Below are 21,308 nucleotides of genomic sequence, written 5' to 3'. Positions count from 1 at the left end.
GTCATGATCTGATGCATGTTTTTCAGTAGACAGATATTTAACTGCACATCTTCCTATTCAAAGAGGAGCAATTTGTTGTGTATAATTTGTTACACTACACTTCCTGGAACAAGTAATTGTGATAAGGATTAGCTATAGTGTACAGTGGTTTGTAAAATGATTTATTACTGTAAAGTAATATAACGAAATAAAAAGAATAATAAAGCAACCTTTACGTGTACTTTCAGAGGATACAATCATCTTTAGTATTCATCACATTGGTATCTAGTTGGACATGGGCACCAACAGTTTTCTATATGGTACATTGTTTTCATTAAAGGTCTTAGACCCATTTTTGTATTCTGCAGACCATCAACAGTTGCAGTCATGAGACACAACATACACAAAAATATATAAAGTCATTATTTGAAATACAGTATATACTGTATAAAACTTCTTGCTACTATTGGAGGACAGTACTTAATGGCAGAAACGAGCTGACTCTAAGTAAAAATAGAATTACCACCACGTGGTCAAGCGACCTTGACCTACATGTCCATTTAACTTGAAGCCGCCAGGACTGTCCTGCCACAACTTGACCTGTTAACTACAGACCATTCTGGGGAATACTCCATGAACACCTTGCACAAGTGTTAGTGTTTCAGAATGATCACTGAAAGGTTAGCCTAGATGTTAACTTCTTCCATAAGTGTAAGTATACTTAAACTAGACTGAGATTCGTAAAATGACTTGACCTATTATTCTGAATAATGTGCAAATTAAAATAATTGGAAGGCTGAACTGATTATTTAAGATGTATTCCACTACTGTGATGTACTGTATTCCAATAGTGGATTATTGGATTTCAGATTGGATATTTCAAATCAACTGTTTACATACTGTAGGTATACGCTAAATAAGCTGAACTGTGTTTACATCACCAAAAGCATGTAATCAGAATATTAATTGTTTGACACGCCCAGAAAGACCCTGCATACACCCCTCTTGCACTCTCCACTTATAAGTTGGATCCTTTTTTCCCTCAGGTTAGCTACCGACCACCACCACCAAGCCTCTTCAACTCATTCAGAACGCAGCCGCACGGCTGATCTCCAACCTACCAAAGTCAGCCCATGTTACCCAGCTTCTTAGGGACCTGCACTGGCTCCCCATCGCTGCACAAATTCGCTTCAAGGTCCTCGACCTGGCATATCGGCTCCTGCCTACCTCCGGTCAATGGTCTCTAACTACACACCCTCAAGACCCCTCCGCTCTACATCCTCTGGCCCCCCTTGGTGGAATCTTTTTGTCAAATCAGTTGTGCAATAGTCACTTTTGGTGAGTTGTTTCTATACAATTCAGTTATATGACATTTAGGTATGACTACACAAGCATTTTTAGTATAGAAATGTGTCAACAGACTAAAGCAGGGAACCACAATATTTTGCATACGAATTATGCAAAATGTAATATCATAACTGTCTATAACTTTTCTTGCAATTGAGCCAATTTTCCTTAGGTACGGTTTTGAGGTGTGTGTTCAACAGAATGTAGTATCAAAAACACATTCACAAAAAGTATGGGTTACCGAATGCTTAACTGCACTGTTATAATCACTAAGCCATTGTCTCTGCTGCCCTTTGATTAAAAAACGTCTGTATGTCCATTTTCCTTTTTTTTGGGGCATATTTCAGTTAGTCACAGTAAAAGTCACCTAGTAAAAGTGAGATAATTGACAATATCAAAACATGCTAGGGCTGTACCGAATAGTTCGAAGCTTCGTTCATAATGTTGACATTCGAAATATAAATCAATTAAAGAAATTGTAAAAAAAGAAAAAAAAATCTTATGACGAGTGCCATACCTTGCCATACCAGAACGACGCCCCTGCAGCCAGCGGTGGGTCATACACGGTAGCGAGTTCCTCATACGGTCCGGGATGTAGGCAGGGAGAGTCGTCAGGCAGACAGAGGTCAGGCAAGGGATCCAGGAGTAGGGAGAGCACGGGGAGCCAGATGAGGGACTGGGAAAAGGAGAGACAGAACGGGTAAGACAAGAGACAAGGAACACGGAAATACTACTAACTAGAAAAGAGCAAAGAACTGACTGACACAGCGGACATTGCGCTCGTCACCAACGCAAGAGACACCGGTATCGAATCCGGCTGTCAGCGTTGCCTCCGGCTTGGGCCGGCCGTTATACTAACTCGTCATATAACTCAATTGGCAGAGCCAGCGGGAGGTGAGTCGATGGGTGGTAGTCTGATCATTGTAAACAGCGACTCCTACAGGTCGGTCAGGGCGCCTGCACAGCAAAGACAGGAAATGGCGGGGGCAATGTGAGCCTCCCACATGTTACACCTCGCCAATGAGAGTCCGCGCTGGCAGGTGAAAAGATGTGACTGGCTGCCTCCACATGTATCGGAGGGGACATGTGATGGGCTTCTATCCTCCCTACGACCGGCCAGTGGGGGGCACATGCGAGCAACGATCAAGACAGGGGAGGGAGAATTGGCACGAGAGGTAAATTGTGGAAAAATCACAGAAAAAGGAAGAGAAAAAGTAGATAAAAAAAAAGAACTATGACTGACTGGGTAATACTAAGCTACGATCTGGCAGCATGATGACATCTGCGCCAGGTTTAAGGAGGTGCAGCAATCAGCACACCTGATCTGCATCTGTAATTAGAGAGAGTAGACAGGCAGGCAGTGGCGGACTGGCCATCGGGACGTTCGGGACGAATCCCGATGGGCCGGAACCAAAGTGGGCTGGTCAAAAAAAAGAAAAAAAAAAAAAAATTATATATATATATTTTTTTTTTGTTTTTTTTTTTGGGGCCAGTGTGTGGGCCAGTGTGTGGGCCACTAATGTGGGCCGGTGTGTGGGCCAGTGTGTGGGCCAGTGTGTGGGCCAGTGTGTGAGTCGGTGTGTGGGCCACTAATGTGGGCCAGTGTGTGGGCCGGTGTGTGGGCCAGTATGTGGGACGGTGTGTGGGCCGGTGTGTGGGCCAGTATGTGGGCCAGTCTGTGGGCCGGTGTGTGGGCCAGTGTGTGAGTCGGTGTGTGGGCCACTAATGTGGGCCAGTGTGTGTGCCGGTGTGTGGGCCAGTATGTGGGCCAGTCTGTGGGCCGGTGTGTGGGCCAGTGTGTGAGTCGGTGTGTGGGCCACTAATGTGGGCCAGTGTGTGTGCCGGTGTGTGGGCCAGTATGTGGGTCGGTGTGTGGGCCGGTGTGTGGGCCAGTATGTGGGCCAGTCTGTGGGCCGGTGTGTGGGCCGGTGTGTGAGTCGGTGTGTGGGCCAGTGTGTGAGTCGGTGTGTGGGCCACTAATGTGGGCCAGTGTGTGGGCCGGTGTGTGGGCCGGTGTGTGAGTCGGTGTATGGGCCACTAATGTGGGCCAGTGTGTGTACCGGTGTGTGGGCCAGTGTGTGGGCCGGTGTGTGGGCCGGTGTAGTGTGTGGGCCGGTGTAGTGTGTGGGCCGGTGTAGTGTGTGGGCCAGTGTGTGGGCCGTATGTGGGCCGGTGTGTGGGCCATTATGTGGGCCGGTGTGTGGGCCAGTGTGTGGGCCGGCAATAAATCAATAAACAAGTTGCATAAACTAAATCAGATTAAAAATGATCACAGTTCTGGTTTGCCTTAAGATGCAGTTTAAGATGGGTCTTGAACATGGAGTATGTAGGGCACTCTCTAATCACAACTGGTAGGCTATTCCAGTAGTTACCACTTTTAACAGAGAACACAGTTTTTGCAATGGTAGTATACCGAAAAGGCACCTTACAGTCCCCTCTACTGATGGCCCTGGTGGTAATGCCAGTGTCTGCTTTCTGTTGGATGAACTCATTCAATGGGGGAGGGGCAAGTCCATGCAGAACCTTGTACATGAAGCAAGTATATTTGAAAACTTGGAAATTCTCGAAACTTAGCATGTTATGTTTTTCTAAAACATTACAGTGATGAAATGAAATTGGTTTCCTATCAAATACTTTTATGGCTTTTTTGTAGAGTAATTCTATTGGTGTAAGAGTAGTGACATATGAAAGAGACCAGTTGATAAAACAGTACTCGATGTGTGATAAAATCATTGAATGCAGAAACATCCTTGCAGCATTAACTGGCAGGCAGGGCCTGATCTGCCTGAAGTTTTCGATGTTAAACTTGACTGTGTTTGTCACTTTCTTCACATTACTTTTTGAAGGTCAATGTAGAGTCCAATGTGACCCCAAGATACTTGAATTAATGTACAATGTCCAGCTCCGCCTCTCCCAGAAACACATTAGAGTGAGTGACCTCTACTGGTGACTTTGTGAACATCATACACACTGTTTTCTTGGTGTTAAGTGAAAGACATGCTTTTGTTAGCCAGTCTTGAATGAGACATGAGACATCAGTGAATGAGATTCACGTTTCCTCCCAACCGCGAGTAGGCCTAGAAGCGCAGAAATGGAGAATGCAAAAAAAGAAAGGGTGGAGCTGAAAAAGCTAGAATTGCTAGTAAAAGACGCAGAACAATGTTCTAAAATTACAGACATGTTTAGTAGAGGAAGGGCTGGCGTTAGAGTAGCTGCTGCTGCTAATGATGATGAAGTTCAAGTGGAAGGACAGGTGCGTGCAGTAGCCTAGTGCATATTCTACTGTTGGTGTGTGCCGGTTCATGAGGGCTAGCTAGCCTATACTAGTTCTTGCAGTGATTTCAGTCATTCTATTACAAGACAATGTGCTTTCCGTATTCCTGATTCCTTACAGCACGTGGACGTAAATAGTCGTGACTCGTGACGTTTTTTCTCTGACTAAAAGTTTAGTTAGCAATGTTAGGACTAGTGCCCACCACAGCATCAGAAGCTAAAGTGCTAACCTAGAGAGCCAATCAGAACCTAGGACGGGCTGCAAATTAATTGGCTACTAATATTATAATAGTAAATACTCAAATAAAATACTATTATGTTCCCTTTCAAATTTTCATGTTGATATAATATTGGTAATCTAATTGATTGAATTGATTAGTTGCCATTTTACATGCTTAAATAAGATGTACCTTAGAATTCCCAACAGTTAGCCATGTTCTCGATTAGTCTCATCTACATGTTTGTAGATAACCACAGCTAACTAGCTTAAGCTAACAACTAGGTCAACTACTACCCCGTAGTTAAACAAATGTGATTGCATATAACAGCTAACTGCTACAGCTAAGTTGGTAGTTAGCCTATTCCATTAATGTTGAATGTATTTATGAAGGTTGTTGATGGTGGTTGGCGCTGAATAGCAGACATGATTCCGTCAGTCTGCCACAGGGAAGCTGTGTTTGCTGATGCTGCTCACGACCACCAGTAGCGTATGACTGTGTGAGACTGTGAGTGTTAATGCTTGATGGTTTCTGTGAAGCGCTTTGTGGAACAATGCTGATATACAGTTAAGAATGAGTAATTCGCTTTTGGTTTTTAAGAAAATGGTTTGTAAAGCTATTTTTGAAAACTACAAGGGTGAATAATACTGTTTTTCTTTTGCTATTTTCTTTTAGAATACTGTTTTGGAGTCTTAATTTTTAATTTGTGTTAAGAATATAGGACAGGCATAGGCTATATAAGCATTGCTTCAGTCTGTACCTTCTCAGTCACTGTAAAATCAAATATTGTTAAATGATGGTGTATATTGTATTGTGTGAGATGATGACTGAATAAACTACTACTACTACTACTACTACTACTACTACTACTACTACTACTACTACTACTACTACTACTACTACTACTACTACTACTACTACTACTACTACTTTGGGTGTTTTCAAAAGGCTGAAAAACGCTGTATGAATTCAAGCCATTATTATTGATTGCTGATGTTCTTCTTATGCAGTTGACTCTGAGGAAAGAGAGAGCGCCCAGTCCAGCACAGCTGACCCTGAGGGGAGAGAGAGCGCCCAGTCCAGCACAGCTGACCCTGAGGGGAGAGAGAGAGCCCAGTCCAGACAGACAGACAGACAGAGAGAGAAAGAGAGAGAGAGACACAGAGAGAGAGACACAGAGAGAGACACACAGAGAGAGGGAGAGACACAGAGAGAGAGAGACACACACACACACACACACACACACACAGAGAGACACATACACAGAGAGAGAGAGAGAGAGAGAGAGAGAGAGAGAGAGAGAGAGAGAGAGAGAGAGAGAGAGAGAGAGAGAGAGAGAGAGAGAGAGAGAGAGAGAGAGAGAGAGAGAGAGAGAGAGAGAGAGAGAGAGAAAACAAGCTCTTGGAATGGGTGTCTGGGAGGAAGTGGGGGGTCTTTCGGTGTTGATTAAACGGCAAGCAACTAATGTCATGAGTGCCAAATTAAAGGACAATAAATCCAATCTAACTGAAATTGTGTAGCACAGACCTTTTCTATGGATCAAAACCTCAATATTATTATGGTGTAGTTAATACTTCATGTTGTGAGGTTTCTGTCCTAACACATGTATCCTTAATCCCTAGGCTAATGAGGCACTAAGATGTTAGTAAAAAAAAAAAACATATGCCAATGACAGGAAGTAACGGTATATGTATGTGTGTGTCTCTGTGTGTGTGTGTGTGTGTGTGCACTGTGCATGAGTGCACATCTGGCGGTGTGTAGATTTGGTCTCCCTGATGTTGACTCCTTAGCCACAGCCTTGGGTTGTTTAATACTGGACAAGTGTTTCATAACGGCCGTTGTGTGGGCCGGTTTCGGGGCCGGTGCGTGGGCCGGTGCGTGGGCCGGTGTGTGGGCTGGTGCGTCTGAATGTCCCGGGCTGAATTTGTGTCCCAGTCCGCCACTGCAGGCAGGCATAGGGTGTGACACTACTATGCACTCATCACTGCAGCACCCAAGTGTCAGCACTGTTTGATGAACATTGTTACTCAGTTGTAAGAGTTGTACCCTTCCTGCTGACATGTCGTACAGAACGTGCACAAGTTGCTTTGGATAAAAGTGTCAGCTAAATGACAAAATGTCAAATGTAATGTAAATGTAGGTGCTCCAAGATGACAAACTTGAACCTACAACTACAATAAAGTTCAGAATTAGAATAATTGGGTTCCTACCAAGTTCAAAGCCCCATCGGTAATGAGTCCTCATCTTGCACATGCACAGAGACCGATACACTTTCAGACATGCACTCCTTCAAGTAATAAAAACATCACGCATCTTGTAGGACCTTCAAAGGCTTAGACACAAAGTGACTCAAAACAAAAGTCTGGGATAGTCTGGCTTTGTTTACACAGGTGCTATTGCAGGTAAATACATATGTGTCACTTGGATCTGGGCTCATTTCATCCTAACTGTCAAGATGAGCAGATGCAGGTACAACAAGGCCTCAACCTCATCCACCTGCTTAACACATTCTGTGCCACGCAGTATGCCCATCTTATACAACTCTCTGCCAGTGCTGTAAGCCTATGGAGTCGCTCACCTTCTTTGCAGGGCTATAACTTTTAAAATATTATAGCTATATCGACATTACTATGGCCCATTCATCGGGTATCTATCGTTCCGGATGTGGGAACGTTATATTTTTCCATTCATACATTGTCATGTTAGTACCGTCGTGAATATAAGTATGTTTTTGGAGTGTATAGCAGTAATTCCTAGAACGCGAGTTATAGGCCTTGACGCATATTACACTTAATCGATTGGCATTTTGTTCCTATACACGCTATATTAAAAAATTCAAATGCATATGCTTGGTATACATTATGCTCCATCATGCATGAAGGAAAGGGGGGGGGTCGTTTATGATTCCTTGATTGTCAGTAACGGCTTTCCTTAGTAAGACATCATATGTTGAGCAGATGGATTGGAATGAAATAAATGGACAATCGAGCTGGAATTAACGTTAGATTCCTCTTACCTGTGGCCGATGCGTCTGGAGAAAAAAATATCCAATTATTTGATGTCAATCTGCTATATCCATTTTCCGTTTGTATTGATTGATTGATTGATTGATTGAACATTTTATTAACAGATTGCAGAATGGGTACAATATAGTACAGCTCAATACACACAATTGTTAAGGGGATGCAGACCAGAGAAAGACTTTCGTCTTGTTTACATCAGGGTCCCCCATTTTCAATTCATCATAACATATATGACATACATGACATACAGATAGACAGTACTGCTACATCTATACATTTATGACATACCAGATTTACAAATACAGTACTGTTTGTGATACAAAAAGAGTTTGAAAAAGAGAGTATATACATTTAAAAAAAATAAAAATCTCTCTTTCTCCGATTTTTCTCTGTTTTCTCCCCGTCCCAATTTAGTCGTTGTGCCAATTCCCCCCCTCCCCTACCTGGTTGTTGTGCGCATGTTCTCCTACTGGTCGGTACAAGGGAACCCTGAAGTATCCGCACGCTTCCTCCGACACGTGCGGCGACAGCCAGTGGCTCTCTTCTCACCTGGCAGCAAGGGCTCTCATTGGTGAAGTGTAACGCGTGGGAGGTCACCCTGCTTCCACTGAGCAAGCGTCCAGACCTGACCTGTAGGCATCGCTGTCCACAACGCCAGTTTCCCACCCACGGCTTCCCTCCCCCTAACCCAGCCAAAATGAGTTAGTATAGCGATCAGCCCAAGCCAAGGCAATGCTGACTCCGGGAGTCAAGACCGCAGTCTCTTGCATTGGTGACGAGCGCAATCTCCGCTACGCCACCTGACCGCCCCCCGAGAGTATATACATTTGATGAAGAAACTACATTGGAGGTGGTCGGGTGGGTGGGGCAGGGTGGGGGGGGGGGGGTGGGTTAGGCGAGGTGGGGGTAACTGTACATTGGATTATCGACTTTGATTGATTGATTGAAAACTTTATTAACAGATTGCAGAATGGGTACAATACAGTACAACTCAATACAGACAATTGTTAAGGGGATGCAGACCAGAGAGAGACTTTCGTCTTGTTTACATCAGGGTCCCCCATTTTTTATTCATCAGTACATATATGACATACATGACATACAGATAGACAGTACTGCTACATCTATACATTTATGACATACCAGATTTGCAAATACAGTACTGTTTGTGATACAAAAAGAGTCCAGAAAAGAGAGTTCATACATTTGACGTAAAAACTGTACATTGGGGGAGCTTGGGTAGGTGGGGTGGGGTTGGGTGGGTGGGGGGCTGTACATTGGAGGTGGTTGGGTGGGTGGGTTGGGGGGGGTTGGGTAGGAGGGGTGGGGGGGGGGACACTGTACAACTGTACAAGCAAAACTGTACATTGGAATATTGACAAAACCATACTTGGTAATTTACTGTACATTCCCGTAGGTGCTCCTTGAGAGTGGTTTTAAAAGTGGGTAGTGATTCACATTCCTTTACAGCTGTATGACGCAATAAACGCCAAAAGCATATTGATTCTTGCGTCTCGAAAGCGATCAAATGCACTAGAGTGTTTGTCTTGAATTTGATCAACATAATAAGATATCTCTGCCGGAGGATTTTCCCCGATGCACAGAACGCCACATCCGGTTTAGAGTGGAGTGCAACTCGGCCGAAATCCACCAGGTGGCGGTATTGAGGCGTTGAAATATCAGACAGGGTCCAGCTGGCTCCCGGAGCCTTCCTGCATGAATTATGAATGCCAATAGTGAATAAAGGAAATAACGATCATAAAAACGAGTAAACTCGTTGTTGGCGTTATTCGATTGACTGCAGGATGTGTTAACATGGCAGAAGGTGCCATTGCTGCCATGGTGATGGTCATTGGAGCTGGTTTGCGAGGACCTGCTCCAAGTGCGGAAAAGCCATATGCAAAGGAGCACATTGTGCTAGGAGGACCCTAAAATAATAAATAAATATTCAGTTCAATTATTCCCAAACAATTGCAGGTATTATCACAAAAACATATTTAAGGGGTTCAAATTCTGAAAAGGAATGAATATTTGATATGTATGGTGAGGACTAGGGTTGTAACGCAGTGGCGGCTGCTGACCAAATTTCTTGGTGAAGCACAAATTATTATATTATATTATATATTAAATTATATTTTTAAAACATCCCCAAGGCTGCAACACCCCCATTCCTCCCAGGTCAGGGTCAGGCTCCTCATTCGCTTCCATTCATTTTGGGGACCATGTTTAAATATCATACTTTTTTTTTTTTTTTTTTTTTTTTTTGTATTTTTGACATGACATACAAACATTTACAGTAGAAATCCACTATAAATCACAAGGCTATTACCGACATAATAATAACAATAATGACAGCCCGGTAAAATAGATGTAGATTAAAGATTAAAGATATACACAGATTAATTACAATACAATACAACACATAAATCCTCTTGCTCGTTCTTCCCCCCCCCCCCCCCCCCCCCACCGGACCCCCCTTGAATACATCCATTATTCCGTTTGATACCAAGGATTAAAAGTTCATATAATGCTTTATCCTCTCCACCACTCCTAACCAGATTGCTATGCTGGCTTCATTAACACCTAGAATTCGTGCGGTAGATATCTCTAGGTAAATCACATCAAGATAGTTAAGAATCCATACCCTCCGGCACATTTGATCAGATTGAATCCAGCGTGATGCTATTAGCTTTTTGGCAGCCGTAAGACCGGAAAAGATTAGCCTTTTTACAAGTACAGAGTGTGATAACTGAGAGACATCATTCAGCAAAAATACAGAAGGCATTACAGGTATTGGCATAAACAAAAATCCTGATAATAGTGTGGTTATTTCTTCCCAAAATATCTTAACAGGCGGGCATTCCCAATACATATGCATAAATGTACCATTATCACCGTTTGTACATAAGGAACATCGAGAGTCTTGTTTAAGCCCCATACGGTTCAGTCGAATAGGAGTTAGGTAAGTCCTATGAATAAAATTAAGATTAATCTGTTGATGATCCGGGTTACGTGACGATAGCTGAACGTTTGCCCAGACTTCAGCCCAATCAAAATCTACTTCCAAGTCTGGTATATCCTTCCTCCAAACTGAGTCTAGGGGAAGGACTTCATACGAAGATGTAAGTAAGTGACGGTAAAAGTCCGAGACAAAACCTCTCGATGTCTCCCTTTCATAAAATAATTTGTGATATCTGTGGTGCTCAAGTGGTACCTTTAATGGGACTCCATGAGCCTTCAAACATGCTAATAACTGTATAATATAATATGTGGAACTGGTGAGGTTAAATTTGTTATGTATATCTTGATAGCTACAGAAACCCCGTTTGTTGAAGATATATCTCCCAATGTATGTATGCCATTCTTTTCCCATTTGGGAAATCTGATAGGTTGTTGTGCAATAAGGAGTGTGACGACCCCCACTCTACCTGCTAATGGAGAGTCTGAGGCCATGTCCTCACGTATATGGATCTTTTGCCAAACGGATATTCTCAGGCTCCGTTTAAAATAAAATCCCTGTCCACACCACAGTGTTAAAAAAAAAAACTCCATCCAGACACAAACGCATATGAATTGCTCCAACAAGCATGCGGGCCAGCAGGTGGCGAATCTGGCGATAAGCGATATCCTATACGAGCGTTCAGGACGACAGAGAGATGATAGGAATTGTCCATTGGTTCACCCAGCCCACTTCACCATTCCTAGCATTTCCATTGGCTATATTGACATACATACAGTAGATAATAAATAGATAGATATAGCGGTGGATTAGATGCAGTCCAGAGTAAACAACCAATCTAGATATGTCACGATTTAATGCTTTACTTCTGTGCACTGGGCGACGGAGAGATACAATGACAATGTATTCAATGGATTCTGAAACTAAATATGGCGAGTCCTTATCACAAACTATATATATATACTAATTACAACAAGACATTCATTAATTGCATTGTACTGTTCACGTGTGGTGCCGTCGTCGCATATATAAGTAAGGATAGTTTGAATGACATTTCAGCACGCAGGCTGTTACATTCAAGCCTAACATATGGCTCGTCAAGGCCTTGAATGCGACGTGGTGGACACAGGACAAAAGTTTACCAAAAATAACTATTTATTTACAACTAACTAAATGGACAGAAATAGTGGGAGCTGGGTGTTCCAGACTCCAAAAGTTAAATAACAAAACTATAGGCAAAAGGAAGAACAAGCCGAATGTACAACAAAATAATGAGAGCAGGTGAGACGCTGGAGCGCTGAGACATCTCCTGTGAAGTGGGGGAGACTTGACTGCTGCCTGCACTCTGCATTTGTAGGGCGTGGTGCCTCATCACCACACCTGTGATCAATTAAAAAGCGGCCATTTTAAACACAAGCAAAACAGGAAGAAACAGTGTGTCAATTAAACCACCAATTAGTGACAGCACACTTAACCACAATGTGAATATGCACCACAGACAGTAAGTATCCCTCCACCATGTGAAAGTAATACGTAACACCCCCACACCGAAGATTTATGTTCTTCTCCCAACTATAGCCCAAAGAAACCATCACCAAGAGAACGAACATAAATAAATAAATAAATAAGGGGATACTTACCAACCGTACCAAAAAAAAATGCAACCACACACTCCAACATGTGCAGCGCCTGTACTGTGTTGAGTGTGAGCCCCGGTCAAGAGTCACACTCAACTGTACACAAAAAAAACTGTGACCCACAAAGCGAGCCACTACCACAGAGTGACAATGGGTCGGCCCCTGTCGAACACAACCCTTAACTCCGTCGAATGCGCTCTACTGAGGAACATTCGACACTGTCGCTTAGCAACCCCGTCCTGATACCCGCCCAAGCGAGACCCCACCAAAATGTATCCAGCCGGGCCTGGATGGAGCGGAGCTAGTGGAAACATCTGGGCCACTAAACCCCACTCAGCCCCTACTGAGGCGCAAGGCCTAGAAGCCAATCCACCCACCAACACATCACCACCAAACAAAAAACTCACGACAACAGGTCCCTCCGCCGATACAGACCTGACAAACAGAGACAACAAACCGGAGTCAGCATGAGACAGCAGCTCACTGCACCCAGGACAGAAAACAGGAAAACAAAATACAGGCTCCACATCAACAGGCCGCTCCACCGACACCGACCTGTCAAAAGGAGACAGCAAACTGGAATCACACATTTGAGAAAAAACAAACTCATCGCGCTCCGGACAACCAACAGGAAAATTATCAGCACACTCCCCTGGTACCAACACAGTGCCCATCTCCTCCCCACCTGGCACTGTCAGTACATGAGACTGTGAGTCACGAACATCCAGAGCAGGATGTACCGCCTCAGGCACGTCCTCACCATCCCTGGAACAGAGCAACACATCGGTCACAAAAGCACTTGGATCACCATTCAAAATGGTGTCACAAAAAATAACGTGGTCAGGATCCAAAATGGTGTCACCCAAATCAGAACTGTCATGAGCAACAATGGTGTCACAGACAGCAACAGCGTCATGAGACAAAAAGGTGCCCGATTTGCTTCTACTGTCACAAGCCAAAATGGTGGCACACACAGTTACATTGTCATGACACAAAATGGTGGCACACATATCAACTACGTCACGATCAAAATGGTTGCCACCCATTAGACAAGGTTGTGAAGACTGCTCCTGCTGTACAGGACACAGGTAACTAGGTTGACAAGCATACCTAGCATACCCAGTGCCTGGCAGAGAGTCAGTGTGGTCACATGAATCAATATCAGAAACACTGACCATACTGGGATCATCACTGCTGACAAGTGAGACATCATGAACGTCAGAGCTACTGTAGGAAGGCCGGCAGCCCAATTCTGGCCTTGTAGCCTCCTCAACCAGAATGGTGCCACATGAAATGTCAGAAACTGTGCCACATGAAGTAGCAACATCCTGCCCACTCTCATCCTCCTCATTCTCCTCCTCCAATTCGTCCGTGGCCTCAGCCACTGTAAAGGCTGGGAAGCCCACGAGATACTGCTCCGCCACTCGAGAATCTGGCACGCATGTCACCTCCGGTATCACCAGTACTTTACCTCCAGCCAAGTCATTGCCCAAGAGCAACGTTACCCCCTGCATGGGGAGTTTGCCAGCCGTCACTCCGATCACCACTGGTCCTGATACAAGGGCACAATCAAGAAAGACATTATGCAGCGGCACATTCATCGTGTGCATTCCAAAAGCCTCAATAACAACCCCTGCACCCAACTCAGAGTGGTGCGTAAAGGGCAGGACACTACTTTGAACAAAATATTGGGATGCGCCAGTATCACGGAGAATTGTCACCGGTACTTTAGGACCCCCCTCTGTCAATGAAACAAACCCTGTACTCCTGAAAGGTGTGTAAAGGTCATCCACTCCTTTGCCATCTAGTGGAGACAGAACAACAGGGTTACGTACAGGTGCATTTATCAACATCACCGGCCTGGGTGGGTTAGACGGGCGCTTTTCTGGGTGCAAACGATAGCAATTTCCCATCACATGTCCTGCACTCCCACAATCCTGTCACTTCCGGGCATCATCGCTTCCCCATGCCCCATTAAACTTACCACTACCCCCAGCACTGGACCCTGCAGGCCTATTAGGAGTCCATTTTGGCCTCCCCTCATCATGCACAGGATAATGCTGTCTCTCAAAAGACGTCCTGTGGGTCAAAACATACTCATCAGCCAGGACCGCTGCTGCTGAACAGGTCCTGACTTTCCTCTCATTTAAGTACATAGCAATATCCTCAGATACACCATACACCTTGAATTCCTCCAATAAGATTAGGTCCCTAATCTCCTCCACTGTGGTGACCTTTTCTGCTGCACACCACCGGTCAAAAAGCAACCGCTTTTCCCCCACAAACTCCACAAAAGACTGAGAGTTCTGTTTCCTTAAATTGCGAAATTTCTGGCGGTAAGCCTCAGGGACCAATTCATAGGCTTTAAGAATAGCCTGTTTCACCAAAGCATAATCCTTATTATCAGGATACATCGACGCATACACAATCTGTGCCTTACCGCGCAAAGCACTCTGCATGAGGATAGTCCATTTATCTGCTGGCCAGCCACAACTGCCAGCTATGTCCTCAAATAATAAAAAAAAAATATCGACGTCCCTTTCCAAAAAAAACGGAACCATGCTTTTCTGCCTAGCCATATCAAAACCCGGCTCCCGATGCACATGTATAGCACCAGCACCACCCGCATTACGCATCGCCATCTCCCGGTCATATGCTGCCTGGGCGCGTACCTCCCGTGCCACCTCAATAGCTTCCTGGGCCTCACGTTCTGCTCTGGCTGCAGCTGCTGCTGTAGCTGCTGTAGCTGCTGCTGTAGCTGCTGCAGCTGCTCTCCTTATCTCACTAGCTTCAAGGTCCTCACGGTCTGCCTTGTTAACAGCTGCAAGCTCACGCGCTGTTCTAAGCTCCACTTCTCGCCCACGCGGTAGCTCAAAGCCTTCACCCTCCTCCTCCAGAGTTCTACCTGCAGCCACACCAAAAACCTTTAGTGTACTCAGTTCCTCAATTAATTGACCTACCAAGTTCTCCTTTTTCTGGCCTGCATCGAGGTCTATTGAAAACCTTGCTGCCACCTGTAGTAACTCATCCTTTGAACATTTTCTTACCTTAGCCAGTGTTGGCTCTGCAACAAAGTCATCAATGTCCAACGTCATTGTCTATTATCCTCAGTAAACGACAACAAATGAATACAACAATATTGGTTGATTAAGTAATTAAGTAATTAATCAACCAATTAATTAATTACTAATACAAGGCAATACTACAATCAATCCACAACAAGGGATATAGTTCAGTATCCAAAACACAAGCAACTCACCCACCGTTCCTACGACCTGGGGTTCAAACTCCAATTTCCCTGTATCCACAAAAAGGTGTAGCACGTAATTAAATGACAGTGATTGAAGATACTCTGCATAACACAGCACGCAATGAAACTCACAAGCAGTAGTTCAAAACACGGCATTATATGTTAGCACGCAAAACAAATCACACTGTATTTAAGACACACGGCATAACACATACTGGATCAAAAAGGTCAAGCTCAATAATGCACACAGATCCTATACTAGAGAATCACAGCAGACACTGCTACTGGACACTAGCTACAGGCCTCTGCTGAGACGAACCACCCACAAGACTAACCCTGTGGTAGGCATTTATCCCAAAATACAGGAACAAACGCTCTTCAGTAACACAAACCAAGTGAGGCAAAACCCCTTGTTACTCAACAAACAAATTCAACAAACAAATCCTAATAATACAAACAGGTGCTCCATACAATCTGATTTGACTCACAAATAGCTTCTAAAAAACCTATACTGCAGTCAAAAGAAAGACTGCTAGGCCCACCACATGTCTAATCTAACAAAAACACTTACATCAGGTCCTAACACACTAATTACATTTCCCGGCCCCCTAACCTACCTATACTGAAAGCTAATGCACTGTAGACCTAGCTTTCTTCAACCACACCTGCTACCAGCCAAAGATCATATACCAATCACTTCTTTGACTGCCCCAGGAGTACGTGGTACACAGGAGGCTAACAACAGCCAGAAAACAATGAAATTACCTACCTGTGGTGTCCACTAAACTAAATATTTTAAAGCATACCAGTAGTCAAATCAAATTATAAATTAAGAGCATACTTACCTGTTTGTAGACCGGCTAGAGCCCCCATGTTACATTCAAGCCTAACATATGGCTCGTCAAGGCCTTGAATGCGACGTGGTGGACACAGGACACTGGACAAAAGTTTACCAAAAATAACTATTTATTTACAACTAACTAAATGGACAGAAATAGTGGGAGCTGGGTGTTCCAGACTCCCAGACAAGCCGAATGTACAACAAAATAATGAGAGCAGGTGAGACGCTGGAGCGCTGAGACATCTCCTGTGAAGTGGGGGAGACTTGACTGCTGCCTGCACTCTGCATTTGTAGGGCGTGGTGCCTCATCACCACACCTGTGATCAATTAAAAAGCGGCCATTTTAAACACAAGCAAAACAGGAAGAAACAGTGTGTCAATTAAACCACCAATTAGTGACAGCACACTTAACCACAATGTGAATATGCACCACAGACAGTAAGTATCCCTCCACCATGTGAAAGTAATACGTAACACAGGCGCTATCCACCGAAGTTATTATTATTTCAAAGCGCTACTGCCTATATGGATAAAACAAGGTGTAATAAGGATGTTTTAGGTGGTGGTAGTTTCTCTTTTAGGACATAGTCGGTCTGATATATATTAGAGAAATAGTAAAGTAATATTCGCCAAACAATCTGACGGGCAAGATATTATTACGGCCCGCCACAGTCTGAGCATGCGTAGTGAGCTGATTTTCATTGGCGCCGGCAACTACAAATTGAAATCCTGTAGTGACAGAAAAACCTCTCAAAAAAAGAAGTTATGGCGAAACAGACAGCAAAACGTGATTCCTTTCTATGGACAGATGACGAGGTGGAGTTGCTGCTGAGTAACTCTACAGTACAAGACGACCAAATGTCGAGCTGTTAATGCGTATGAATGTCTGTGTCCACGGGCAAGCTATATTCACGTAACTCACATATTCAAATGATTCCTGTAATTCCTGTACAGTAACTATTCAACTAATAATGTTAAGTTATTATTAGGTCATTCAGGGACCACTCACGCGTGATGCCAACATCCTCAACTATCCGCAACATCAGAGCGCATCAGGTGCAGACCTCTTCTGTCTCGAGTCTATTAACTGAATTTAGTGCATGCAATTTGGCTTTTAACTGAAGCAGGGCGCAAAACTAGACATGTTTAGCAAAACATTAAATATCTTTGCTACAGTTTGTGATAATGCCTTGCCTTATTTTGTTTCGGAATCGCGATATTGTGATCTCAAGGTCTCAACATGACATTGTATGATATCTCTCGAGAAATAAGCGGACGAAAAAAACGCCACTCGCCACTTAAATAAATCAAAAGCGTGTGTTTAACAACCTCAAAAACGTTCGAAACATGGTTTATATGAACTTAATAAATAAACAGAAACAAAAAATCTACTTATGTAAACAAAAATGTCCAGTATAACTAAATAACAGATGCATCCCTATTACACGCAAGCAGCGTCTGATGGCCGAATCTGTCGGCACTGGAGTATACAGTAGCTGTTACATCTAGACATTCATGAATGATATACAAGATATACAAATATACAGTACTGCTTAAGAGGCAGAGATCAATAAGAGAAAATATATACATTCGAGGGGGAAAAAACTACATGCTATTTCTGTCTGTCATTTCAGCACCAGGCGCTGTCCATCTTATTGCCTCTGTGCGCTTCAAGGCTACGGGCGCCTATTGTATTGCCATGGATGGAACAACAGTCTGAGCATGCGTAGTGAGCTGTGGCGTCATCGTTTATCTAGACTATGCGTTTACAGTGGCTGCACAGATCCACTGAACGGATATTTTGGAAAATCTTCACTTTAAAATGCGTTTAAGAAAGTCTCCGTTTATATCTCTGAAAACACCCTTTACGTGTGGATGAGAGGCCCAATCGTGGAATAAAATGTGCGTTTGGCAAAATATCCATATACGTGAGGACATGGCCTGACTCACCAGGAAGGAAGCATGGTGGAGTGGGTGGCTCGTTAACTGTATGAGACTCACCTGTGCAGAGCAGAGCTGCCTGCACCTGAATATATGTGTCTCTGTCTAATTCCCTCTCTGTCTGCTTTCTCCACTCCCAGGCACAGGTTGTACCAACACCCAAGCTGCATCCTTTCACATATTGTAACACTGATACTTACACCAAACACACACCACAGCATACTTACTCACTCATCCACCCACTGCACTCACCACTGATTCTAATACAAAACATTCCATTGTTCATGTGCTTATGCTGTTGTTTGCTTAGATAGGTTTAAATAAATCATTTTTTGTTAAATTGTTATCACATGTGGACTCCCTATTTGTCATAAATTACCTGTTTGTGACAAATTGGGGGCTCAGTCCGTTTGTAGGGCCTTTTTGTAGGAGTTGGTGAATTTGTTTGTATTTGGTCTAGTGTGGTTGCATTTTTGGTTGGATTCATGCTAGCATTTGGTATTTGTAGTTTGGTTAGCATTTGGTATTGTGTAATTTGGCTGGCATTGGTATTTAGGGTCCTGTGGGGACAATTTGTTTGGGCTCTGTCTGAGTACAGGAGGGCTATTTTGGGAAGTAATTAGGCTGCTTAATTGGGCTAGTGTCTGTGACCTAAGGTTTGCAACTAGTATTGGTAGCCTGTTGGCTAGTTTGTTTGTGGCCTAATTATTTGTATGCCAGTGTTGGGGAGTTAGCACGTGATTTGTTCTTGGGGGTGTTTGTTGTTTGGGATTTGGGGGAGAGTAGCAGTTTGTTTGTGCAGATTTCTTGTAGTAGAGATTTGTTATTTTGTTTTATTGTTTTGTTTGTTTTGTTTTGGTTACAGTTTGTTTGTTTGTTATTGCTTGTGTTGTGGCTTTGGGGTTTGATGCCTTAATAATACAGTCTGTGTGTTTTGGGAACCATAAATCCCCAGGTAGGCGAAGAGGGCAGGTTTCCAATAGGGGGACTTGTCTTGGTATTTTCTTTTTTAGGCGGCCGCAAAATCGTGGGCAGAGACAGGCACTGGCATTGGCGCTTTTGTCCTCTCGGGAGCACGTCTCTGGCTCAGGGGAGTGGCTGTATAACAGGTACTTTTTCTGCCCAGAGAGTTCTAGTGCATCAGTACCCCCTACAAGTAGTGGCACGAAGATTGAGGTTTTGAGGTAGTTAGTTAGTTAGTTAGGACCTGTAGTTAGTCAGGGTGGGGAGGTTCATTGGATCAGACTGTCTTATTATTGGTGTTCACGCTTCATGGTCCCGACAGTTTGGTTTGTTTGTAGCCACTGGTACATTATGACCCCTGTTGTGGAGGAATTTGAGCAGTCACCATCAGTGGAACTGATTGATCAGTGTACTAAGGAGCAGTTGTTAGCGATTGCTGAGAAGTATGAGATTGAGATTCCTGTTAGACTGTCAAAAGTGGCAGTCAAGGCCAGTTTGAAGGCAGAGTTGGTGGAGAAAGGTGTTCTCAAGCCAGCTGGGGTACCGACTCTCAGTTTTGAGCAGCAGAAGGAACTTCTGTTACTGCAGCAGCGTCAAGAGTTGGCTTTGGAAGAACTTAAGCAGAATAGTAAGCACAGACAAGAGTTTGCTTTGGAGGAACTTAAGCAAAAGACTGAGCTTGCCAACGTAGAGGTGCAAGCTCAGGTGCAGAATAGAAAGCTAGATTTGGTCGGGGAAGGAAAGTGGCTCAGTTCTGATGTTACTGATGGTACTGGGGATCCGTCTCAGGGGGGTAAATTTGACGTTTTACCTGAACTGCGTTTGCTTCCTCAGTTTAATGAAAAGGACCCGATGTTTTTTTTTCATTGTTTGAACGTTTGGCAGATGCAAGGCACTGGAGTAGTGAGGATAGTTGTATGATGTTACAGTGTGTTCTCACTGGTAGAGCCCAGGAAGCGTACTCTGCATTGAGTCCCACGGACTGTAAGGTTTATGTGCGGGTGAAATCGGCAGTGCTTAAGGTGTACGAACTTGTACCTGAGGCGTACAGACAGCGGTTCCGTACGTGGAAGAAAAGGGACAAACAGTCTCATCTTGAATTTTCACGGGATTTAAGTGCCCAGTTTACCCGTTGGTGTGTAGCGTCTGGTGTCGATACCTTTGAACAACTCTCTGATCTGCTGGTATTAGAACAGTTTAAAAACTCTGTTCCTGTAAATGTGGCAACTTACATTACACAGCAGGGTGCGGTGACGCCGGGGGAGGCTGCAGCATTGGCAGATGAGTATGTGTTGATTCACAAGGGTAACTTCGTGGTTTAGCTATAGTGAAGGCTCATAGCAGAGAGAATTTTTCTCCTCGTCCAAAGTTTGGATCAGAGAGGAGGGGTGATTGTGACACACTGTATAGACAGCCACCTGCATCTGACACACGGTATAGACAGCCACCTGCGTCTGACACACGGTATAGACAGCCACCGGCGTCTGTCAAAACATGTAACTACTGTAAACGTTCTGGACATTGGAAGGATGAGTGCCCACTTCTTGGCTCGAGGGGTGGGTTTAAGGCACAAGTAAAACCTGCTCTGCTGGCCAATTCCCTCACCCAAAGTTTCAAGTTTCAAGTTTCAAGTTTCAAGTTTCTTTAATAGTTGTCATACAGAAGTACAGAATACTTTTGTACAAAATGCTTCTTACTGTTGCGCTCCAGAGACTGTGCATGACAAGATAAGTATGAAATAAAGACATAGTAAAAATTAGAAGTAAAAAAAAGAGGTCACAGTGTTCAGTTTAGACATATGTACAATGTTCGTAGACGTAGTTACCATACAATATACAATACTGTGCAGTGTACTAATATACAATACTATATAGTGC

Source organism: Notolepis coatsorum, assembly GCF_963971535.1.
Source record: "Notolepis coatsorum genome assembly, chromosome: 6".
In the NCBI taxonomy this organism is placed as follows: Eukaryota; Metazoa; Chordata; class Actinopteri; order Aulopiformes; family Paralepididae; genus Notolepis; species Notolepis coatsorum.
This window is presented reverse-complemented; position numbering follows the sequence as displayed.